The sequence below is a fragment of the Gavialis gangeticus genome, unplaced genomic scaffold (assembly GCF_001723915.1).
Source record: "Gavialis gangeticus isolate Ggan-Ray unplaced genomic scaffold, GavGan_comp1, whole genome shotgun sequence".
NCBI lineage: Eukaryota > Metazoa > Chordata > Crocodylia > Gavialidae > Gavialis > Gavialis gangeticus.
In genome coordinates, this window is record NW_017729018.1 from 5,719,973 (window position 1) to 5,730,641 (window position 10,669).

A 10,669-nucleotide genomic window follows, 5' to 3' on the forward strand; every position below is an offset into this window, starting at 1 on the left:
GCTCCACTTCCTCCTGCATTGGTTTTAAAATACAAAGCACATCATAGACTTCTTGCAGGGAAAGGAAGAGCTGGACCAGGTCTATTGGCTTATGTCTTACTTGTCTGCCTGTCTGGACACCAGGATCCCTTCAGAAAAGTTGTATAACCCTCCATCCAAATCTGCCCTGGCTTTGCCCATTGAAATAATACAGATCCACCACCGAGCCAAGGAAACCCTGTTAGGTGCCATCTGTAACTTCCCTCGGGTGAAGAACAGGCAGAGCTGGGCTATAGCAGACCCTGGCTTGGACTTTGCCATTATAATGAATGTTCATTGATTACATCAGTGTTTCTCAACTTTTTAGACTCGAGGCACCCTTCATAAGGCTTGAGGCCCCCCTCTGTACCTTTTGTGAATTGAGCAGCACCCTATTTTAAACATTTATCTTTTCATTACAGTGCAGGCCTAGTCATTACAGTGCCCATCTCCTTGCAGAAAGGCCAGACACTATGGGCAGGAGAGCAGCCAGGCAGCCAGCCTGCACCTGCCCTTATCTACCACACACCGGGAGCCTGAGCCTGCCCTTACCTGTTCATCTCCTCACCCTTCCTGTGGCACCCTGGTTGAGTATAACTGAATTACCCAATCTAGTCCACTGCCTTAGCCCAGGCTCATCCCCTACAATCCACTTTCAGAGCTTTAACCAGGCTGTTTATTAAATCTTTGCAGTGGTCTCCAGCAGGAGAAAGTTCCTCGTAGTCAACCTAATAGGCCCCCTTTTTTAATTTTAATTCACCAACTCTTAATCATGTCCTCTCTGGTAGCCCCCTAAACTCCTTTCTGCACACAGATTATATGGCCCCGTTACCACTAAGTACAAGTGAAACATATCCACGCAAATCAGGCACCTCATTCCCAGCGACTTGCCCAAAGCCGTACAGGGGGTCTGGGCACTCAGATCACCTAATACCTAAGCCAGCCTCACTCTGTATTAGCAGTTTGCAAGTAGTTAACCTAATCCTGAGCCCCTAAACTGTCCATTAGCCAAGCTCTGGATTTTGTGGCCTACCTTTCTGGGACACCCCAACATGCCTGCTTTTCAGAAATCAGTGGGTAGCTGCCTCCGGGCCCATTTAAAACGGGCAGTGCCATCGAGCAGGGAGGGCTCTGGCTCAAGCCCCAGGAGGGCTGTGTTCTGTTCCCAGCTCTGCCACCGATCTGAGCGGTGATGGTGAATGGGTTGCACCTGCCTCCCTTTGTCCATCTTGTCTGTTTAAGTTGTTAGAGACTATCCCTCACTGTGTTTGTACAAAGACCAGCACAAAGGAATGGCAGCTGCTCAGACCTAATGTATAAGCAACAATAATCAGCTCTGGGAAGGTACAGAACAGCACATTCCCCTGGAAGAGCATGTCCTTAGCAGGGGACAGCATAATTGTATCAGGGGCCTGAGACTTCCTGGTTTTGTGCAGTCATTTGTATCTGTGAGTGGCAGCTGGACAACCCCACTGTTCCTATTCAGCCACGTTACCTGTTCTTACCTCTGAAGCAGAGATTCAGGCCCTTGCATTTTGCTGTCTTGCCATCCAGCTAGCTCTGAAGAAGGCAGTTGCTAAACTACGCTAGGGAAACAGACACCAGGGCTAGTACGAGGACGTGGGATCACACTTGCAGCCTTGCATGGCATCAGGCAATAAAGGCTGGACTTGTCCAGTGCAGGCAACTAGAAAATAAACGGCGAGCAGTCAATCCAAATCGCTTGATGGGGGAAGCCGAACAGAGTCCACAGAAGAGCAGAGGAATGGGGCAGAAATAAACGGGCATAAAATTCCCTGCAGGCAAACATCAGTTGCAACACGGTGGGGGACAGAGACTGCAGGGCCCTGCTATAATTCCTACAGCAGAGAGGCTGTAGGACATCAGGACCCCAGAGCACTAGATGCTGTACATCTGTGCAACCAGAGAGCTCCTGTCCCAAGGGGATTGCAAGCAAAATGGACACAACAGACAAAGCAGGAGAGACCATGATTGCCCCAGGTCAGAGGGACCTTAAACTAGAACCCACATCTGCTCAAGCCCATTCTAATGCCCCACCAACCAAGCCCTCCACCCTCTCTACACAAAGGGCTGGGGAAGGGAATTCATGTCCCACCAGTGCAGGGACACAGGAGAAGCAGTTGCATCCTCCTCTACAGTCAGTATCTGGAAAGGCTGGTGTAGCCTCATGGCATGATCCCTAGCTGGCACAGGTGTGTTCCCTGGGCATTGCTGGCAGGCATTAAGGGGTCATGGGCCAACGGTGAACAGAGACTTAGCTATCTGCATAAGCAACACAGGGTAAGATTTTCTGAAGTGTCTAAGGGATTGAAGACCCTTCAAAACTGACTTGGGCACCTTTGCAAATAGGACCCACAAACTCTTGCCCTGGCACCTGTGGTCTTTCCCCTCAGCCAGTGATGCCAGACAGTGACCTTTTCCCACACCATTCTTACCACCTTTGTCCCACGATGTCCCTTATACAGGGACTGCCCAGCCAGTTCATATCCACCCTGATACTCCATATTCAAACTCAGCCTGAACTCTCTCTCCCTTCTTCCACCCTGCCCACACGCAGATTATCAACAGAACTAATCACACATCCTATTATTATTGCTGCTGCCTATTTGTACTGCACAAGAGCCTGGTGGATCTAACCAGCAATGAGAGACTATGTTAGACCCTGTACCTACATAGACCACAAAGATTCCCAAAGCAAGCAGTCAAACTCCAGTGACAGGAAAGGAAAGGAGCTGGGTGTCTCGGGGAACTAGCTGGGAACTCCAGAAATGTCAGTTCAGTTCTTGGTTCAGGTATTGATCTTCAGTGCAGCTCAGGGAAAGTCACTTCACCTGCAGTTTGTCTCAGTGTCCCACCCAGGAAACCTCAGAGGGTCAGCAGGAGATGTACCAATACTTCAGGCACAAGGACCTCAGCAGCCCTGGGAGTTGGAGCTTAAACTATGACACTTGAATTCAACACCCCTTGCCAAGTACCTGCAGGATTACCGTGCTGTAACCCAGTCCTACTGCATGCCTTTCCAACTCACCGGTCATACCAGAAGTCAGGCTGTGCAGTCTCCAAGGTGTGAACTTTATCTAATTTTGTTCTGCAGAACTGTCCTTGCTTACACTGGGCATAAATGCCACCTAGCTTCCTCAGTGTTACAGCATGGCAAATCATAGCTGCAGAGCAGCACACAGGGCTGGGTTGGAGCAAAGGGCATGGGGCAGCTGTGGCCCCAGGAGCAGAGCAGGGATGTTGAAAGCTCATCACATGCACCAGCACTTCATCCCATTCCAGTGGGGCTTGGGGAGCTGGACACAAGGCTGCCCCTAACCTCTGCTCTTCCTTGGCCAGCTACAGAGGAGGGACAAGAGAATCAGCCTGGGGGAAACTGCTTCCCCTCCAGCTCTGTGTTGTAGGTAGCCAAGGAAGGGAGGCACCCTGTAGTCCTTTACTGCTTTTCCCAGCTTCACCAAGCAATCAAGTGAGCTAACCGTGAGTCTGGGAGACCCTTTACCATGAAAAGAGTGACCCCGATGTTGCACTACCAGTGCTTGTTTTCACATTCGTTACAAGAGCAAATGAACCCAGCAGCAGCGCAGGAAGGCAGGACTGCATGCTGACAGCCAAGCCCTCTGTGTCAGGGTTTGCTAGGGCCCTGGCTGTCGTGCAGGGAAGTAGCTGCATTAACTTAAGTGCAAGGAAGGGCTCCCTGTATAAGAAGGGAACTGGCAGGTAGGTCTCTGTCACTAGAAGTGATGCAGGGTGTCTGTCCTCATAGAAACAGGAATAAATGAATGGCACACTGCTCCCCACCTGTGTTACCCTCACACCCTTCCTACCACAACTCAGCCTTGCTATTTCCACTGCCCGCCCCCTCCTCCTGCCCATTCATGATCACGAAACACAAATACACCTGAAGCCCAGCTGCAATCTCATGTGCTGTCAGTAAATCTTTTAAGAGGTCACTCCCATTATCCTTGAAATGGAGGCATGGCAAATAACTTACCCCAGGTCACCCAGCAGAGCTGGGAATGGAGCTTATGCTCCTGATGTCCACTCCAATGCCCTTGCCACCAGACTATGGCGTAATGGGATGTTCACCTAGCCTCATATCTTTCAGCGGTGAGAATGCCAGACCCCAGCAAGCAGCTCCTTACATGGCCTGCCTAAGGTATATTACCTAGCACACAGGGAGCACATGCCAGGCAAAGGAATCACACACAGCAGCCTGCCTCTCAGGCAGGAAGAAATGAAGTCCAGAGCCCCAGGACAGGATGCCACCTGTTGAGAGCTATGGGCTTTTCTACCTTCCTAGAGAAGAAGGGAGATTGGCTTTTCTTTGGCTTTGCCCAAAAGACACCATTTGAACTTGTGAAATACAGCTTAGCAGCAGCCCTGGCACAGAGAGAAGGATGACTGAGCCCAGGAGAGGTTTTGTTCTGTAGCATCCAAGGAGTGGGAGCGAGGGCACTCTAGACTTAATGGTTAGACACTTCAGACCGTCTCTGCATTTACAGGATGGGCCTACACTGAGAGACCCAGCAAAAGTGATCTGAATCAGCCAAATGTAAACTGAAAGTGGATTAGTTAAACTGCAGTAAGCCCTGTGTAGGCACATGCTTATCCTGAACCAGCATCCATGCAGGGAGCGCAGGCAGTTTAACTAACACACTGTTCCAGTCCATTCAGATTGCCTTGCTGGAGCGCTTTTGCACAGTGTTTGCACTTCCAGATTTCTCCCACACAGGGAGTGAGCAGCGACAGTAGCTGCTATAGAAACACTTATGGCCATTTGAAGGAAACCCGGGGAACTAAGCTGCCCAAATACAACAGTGACTTTATCGCAGATGAGAGGGAAAGAGAGAAAGAAGGATATGATGGCAGACAACAACTGTTAAAAGAATTTCAGAAGTGTCACGTAGTGTCAGACCAACGGTCCATCTAGCCCGGTATCGGTCTCGAACAGTGGCAGAAGTGGATCCTCTAGAGGGGGACATTGAACCAGATAACCCCTATTCAGTACCCTCCCCTTGGCATTCACAGTAGTAATTTAGAGATGCCAGACAAAACATTTCCAAATGGTCTGTTCAATAGCTTTTAACAAATCTATCATCCATGAATTTATCCAGTCCCTTTTTTGAACTATCTGCCTCTGCCACATCCTACGGCAGTGAATTCCACGAGTTAACTACACATTACATAAAAAAGTACTCTCTCTTGTTAGTTTTAAACCTGTCACCAACTAATTTCAGTGGGTGCCCCCTAGTTCTAGTATTCTGGGACTTGGTGAACAACAGTTCCCTGTTCACTTGGTCCACACCTTTCATGATTTTATATATCCCCTCTAGCCCTCTCCTTCCTAAATGGAAGACTCCTAGCCTTTTCAGTCTCTCCTGGCACAGCAACTGCTCCACGCCCCTGGTCATTTTGGTTGCCCTTCTCTGCACCTTTTCTAGTTCTACTGCATCCTTTTTGGACACGTGGGAACCAGAACTGCACACAGCATTCAAGATGGTCATTGCATTCGCTGGATTCAATGGGAAAGGCAGTGCTGAGACCTGCATCTGATAAAGTGAACACAGGATCAGGACAGCTTATACATCTCTGATTTAGTTGGTCTATAAAAGTGCCTCTCTATCCTGACTTCAGGCTAACAGAACTAACCATGTCTCTGTTCAATGGGAATACCCTTGTTCATAGCTACCCTGCACCTGAACCAGAATTCAACAGCTTGTCTGCCATTCTTTTGATGATATAACCACCCAGTTAAAAGCTATAGGTCTTCAGTAGCTGCCTTCCCTCTCCCCTTACCACAGTCACCCCTATGAGCTTCATAACATCAACTCCAACTTGACTCCATATGGAAAGCCAATGTGCAGGACTCCCTAGTCTCCCACACAAAGGCCCCCCCAATGCTCCCGCTCTCGCGCCTGGTTGCGGGGGGTTATCATCATGCTTGTTCGAACAGGTCAGAAAGGCCAGTTGCCACCTCCCGCTCTGGTCCCCAAAGGTCTCATTATGCTGCTGCTGGACAGCAACACTGGAGACACGAGCCACAACAGATCTATAAATGACACTAGCAACCCGGGCCCTTCTGCTTACCCAGCTCCAGGGTCTATTTGGATCCCATTGCAGATCATAACCCTTCTGTCCCTTGCACCCTGAAGAGACCAGGAACCGGGTAGAAGAAGAAGACTGGAAAGGTACTCGGTGGCACCTGTTGCTTTTAAATACAATGGAGAGAGAGAGAGGGAAAGAGGCAGGGAGTGGGGAGGGCCATGCTCCTCCCAGAATCTCTGTAGGAGTGGAGAGCAGAGGCTGCTGACAGAGCCGGCACAGATCGCTTCTCTCCAGCCCTGCAAACAAAACCCTTTCATCCCAGGTCAGCCCTCACGCTCCTGCCACAGCAGAGACAGCTGGGGCTTGTGGCAAGTACTCAAGAGGCAGAGAGAGCTCGCCCAGCCCACACCTCCTCCCCAGGCTCCTCTGGGACAGCACTGTTGTTTCTTCTTTACATAACAGACAATCCCTCGCTGGAATGAGCTGCCTTGCTTTGGCGAACAAAAGATCTGGCAGGGATCTTTCTGCCCCACCTGTAGGGAATCCTTGATCAGACCCAGGCCCCTGGCTCTTCACTAACCAACCTCTCTCCCCTATCCTCTGCCAGGCAAAGGCCACATAATAGCTGGGATCTATTTCTTCAATTCACCTATATGAAATATTATTGTTTTGGTCACAGGACGAGGCTCCACTCAGGGATCAGGCCCCATTGTGCTAGGTGCTGTACAGGCCCATAGCCAAAGCCTTACAAAGAGATTGCAATCTCTGTATGAGGCATGCAGGTACAAACAACACATGGGTCTATGTAGCAGGTAGATGTGGGAGGATGGCCTCTGAGGAACAATACTGTAGTGGCCCAGATGATTTGCTTGTGGATCTCCTCCCACGCGCATTATTGCTAACTCCAAACATGTTAATCATAAGCCAAGACCCCAAACTTCCCAAAATTATATGTAGGCAAATGAGAGAACCTGTATGCCAATTTGGAGCAGGGAGTTGCTGCTTAGTAGGAGCTGGCAGCTACCATACTAGGGACATGAAACTTGGCCTTGCTCCTGTGCCCTGGAGCGCCATCTTCTCCCTGGCTGGGATGAAGTGGACTCATTTCACTGAGAAAACAAATAAATCAAGGATTGCAACTCACTGCTTCTCCTTCCCTCTAAGGAGGGCAAACACTTGGAATCCAGACACTGGCAGCATGTAATTGCAGCAAAGTTGGGATCTGCCACAGGACATTTTCTCGAGGGCCTTAGCTACATGAACTCATTGGTGTTGGGATGCACCTGAACTGCATGAAGAGGGAGAAGTTAAGGATGTAAGATGAATATAGATGCAATGATACTTTGAGACCCTCAGAAGAGGAAACATCAAGGTCAAAATAAGCTGTTTAAGATCTCTGGAGATGTCTGTGCAGGCCGCTATGGAGCCCTGAGCAGAGCAGGTTCTGAGCTCCTCAGCAGCATGATTAGTTTTGATGTTTACAACAACCCCCTTGCTAGGTAGCAAGCACTGCTTCTAGTTTACATGTGGGAAACAAAGGGTATGCTTACCCTGCAATGGGACTTGCAATAGCAGCATGCACAGACACACCTGAGCAAGCTTCTGTCCAACCAACATAACTAACAAGAGCTGATGCTGCAGCAGCGCAGGTTTCAGCATGGACTGTACATGCCTGCCTGACAGTAGATGCATAACTCAGGCCTTAGCCCACACATGAGCAGAGAGAGGTTAGTCTAGAAAGTGTATATCTACCCTACCTTCTAGCCCACGCCACTATGTCTGCAGTGCTTCCGGCCCCCAAGCTAGCTAGATTTACATGTAGACAGAGACTGAGACACTTGTCCAAAATCATGTGGCGTGATAGTAACAGAACATGGTGTTGAACCAAGGTGTTCAAGGTCCCAGGGAACTGTCTTAGTGTAGAACTACCTCTAAACAAGCTGGCTTGGGTTCCAGAAACAGTCTAGTCAGAGCAGCAGGGAGTTACACCCTGGCTGATCTACCCTGCTACACAGAGATGCTCTTGCAAGTAGACTGCTTTGAGTTCACTCAGAATGGCTTGCATATTGCTACACAGCAATACACTGCAGCGTGCAATGTAGGCATGCCTTTAAGCTGCCTGCGCAACTGTCAGCTCATGCCTCTCCTGAAACGGAGTCTGTCAGGTGATAACAAGCCCTGGTCAACAGCAAGGGGCACCACCCCGAGAAGCCAATTAAACCGATGTTTCCCCCAGCCTCTTGCCAAACAGAAATTTGGCCAAATTTTCAGTTTGGAAACAGACACCTGGTGTTTCTGAAGCCTCTAATACCCCCGGCACCCTGCAACCCTCGACTGAAATTGACCTGAAATGCGTCAGTTTCACAGTTACCCAATCCGGGCAAGCGTGAAACTGACCAGCTGCTCCCAGGAGGCGTCCAAACCACAGACCAGGCTCCCTGGGGCAGTCTGCAGGGCAGGGCTGCAGCAACCGGCAGGCTATAGAGAAGCAAACAGGAGAGCTGGCAGGAAGTCAGGCTTGGCAGGCAAGCTTCAAAACTTGCCTGTGTTCTGTTGGAAGATTCATCCAGCATGAAATATTTCCATAAGTGCTTCGTAACCATGGAGCAGATGAGGCACATCATTCACACCCTCACCTTCCTTACGGCAACTTGTTTGTGTGACCCTTCCCCAAAGCTAACTGAAGCCAATCTGTTTCATCCTAGACCAGCTCCATGTTAGTGGCCAGCAGTGATGCCGGCTTTCTATATGATCGGATCCATTACCCCCACATCAAACTGAATAGGGACCTGATAAATACACTCATCACATAACTCCCAACTGCTTTGTCTGCCCACTAATCCATGTGCCCTAGTACTTCCTGCTTTCTTGGGATTAGCTCCAAACAGCTATTATTATTCTTTCAACCTGCCAGAGAAATATTTCTTCCCCCTATCTTGCCTGGCCTTTTGGATTTCTACCAGCAGAAGTTCTGCAGCAGGCAACAATCACAACCAGAAGCCTCCAGAGCATCAGTACAGGCATGCGGGTGGCTCTGTGCAAGCACATTTACACACCTTCTCTCCAGTGCCAGGAGCTACAGAAGCCCTTCTTGTGCTCCAGCAGTACAGAGTCGGTGGGGAGAAGCAGGGGTTCTCCAGCTTCAGAGCAGCTTTGAAAGGGGACACCAGCCAAACCCTGCAATGTCAGCCAGGCCAGTATCTGAGGGACTCACGCTCCTTAATGCTCTATTTTTCCCCCATTCCCACTGCAAAGAAGGGTAGTGGTGTTATCCTCACTGTACAGATGGGGCCCAGACCTCCAAGATGTTTAACACACCCACCTCCCACTGGGAAAACCCAAGTGACTAGCCCCAAATGAGGCAGGAAATCAGGCAGAACGGGTACTTGAAAAGACCTGGTCTTGATGTCTCAAGCAAGTGCCAACTAGCTCCAGGTCCTTTCCTGAAACTTAAGATTCTTTTATCCCTAGAACAAATTCCTCAGCCCAGGATGGTTAGGAGGCAGTGGCAGCTTAGCCAAGTTTGTCTTGAAGCAGTAGGACAAGCCGTGAGACCGTGTGGTCAAACACCAGCCCTTAGCCCCACAGCTCAGGCCTAGGGATCCTGACTGAGCTAAAGCTTCACCATACCCCTGCTTGGGCAAGTAAAAGCCACACATGATCATTTCTAGCCCCTTCTAATCCAAGAGAGCATGAGCATGTCCTAGGTCATAGCACAGAGAGGCTCACTCCAGATTTACCTGTCCATTAATGGGAGCAGAAGCTGAGCCCTTGGATAATGACTCTTCCCAATGCAGGGAGAGAGCAGGTTTCCTTCAGTCAGCAGCACCCCTTTGCTCCAGACTCTTGTTCCTTGGTCTCTCACTCAAGTAGCACATCAACCCAACCTGCCTGGCACTGGAGAAAGGAGGAGGCATAGCCCACACTTCCTGGAACTGAATCAGAGCTGCAAACAGCCAGCCATAACCTGTTTTTGCAAAGCCTCAAAGGCAAGATGCACTATGTGCCACAGTGCAGGGCAGGCTCCAAGCTCCTTCAAAAGCTCTGGGCTCTCTAGTTTAGAGCCACCAAAATCTTCAATAACTTCCCTTAGGACTAACATAGGATATGTGCCTGGATTCCTCTCTCTGCTTCCAGCTGTAACTCCCAGGGTAGGATGGGAAAAGCTCAGCAGCTCGTGTCTCACAGTGCTTTGAGATCTACTAGGAATGAATTATTAGTATTTGCACACACGTCACCCCCCCGCATGCACACACACCTTCCCACATACACATGCTGTGATCTGCCTTCCCTGGAGCAGAATAGCCCAAAGGAGGAAGACCAGTGCCCTGCTTATCAGTCACAGATGCCCTAAACACAAGGAGTCAAAGGAAAGACTACAGCAGTTGATATAAAGGTGAACAGACTCTGCACAGTGGGACCCTGTCAGCCATGCGCCCAGGTCATTAGCTGCAGTGTCTGCACCGGCCTTGCAAAGCCTGTGTCAGCGACAGCAGGCAGGATCCATGGGGGAAGACCTCCATTTCCACCCACGGCCCCTTGCCCATTCTCTTGCTTGCTCTCTCTCTCTTTTTTTTTTTTT

General features: G+C 49.8%; 1 protein-coding gene across 1 annotated transcript in view; it reads right to left on the bottom strand.

Moving 5' to 3' along the window:
* ATP8B3 (ATPase phospholipid transporting 8B3) overlaps positions 1 to 6,238 on the bottom strand; it is a 52,988-nt gene extending 46,750 nt beyond the window's left edge. The window contains exon 1 of the mRNA XM_019513300.1: positions 6,130 to 6,238. The gene's annotated coding sequence lies outside the window, so the exon portion shown is untranslated. The remainder of the gene's footprint in view (positions 1 to 6,129) is intronic.
* Positions 6,239 to 10,669: the final 4,431 nt, after the last annotated feature.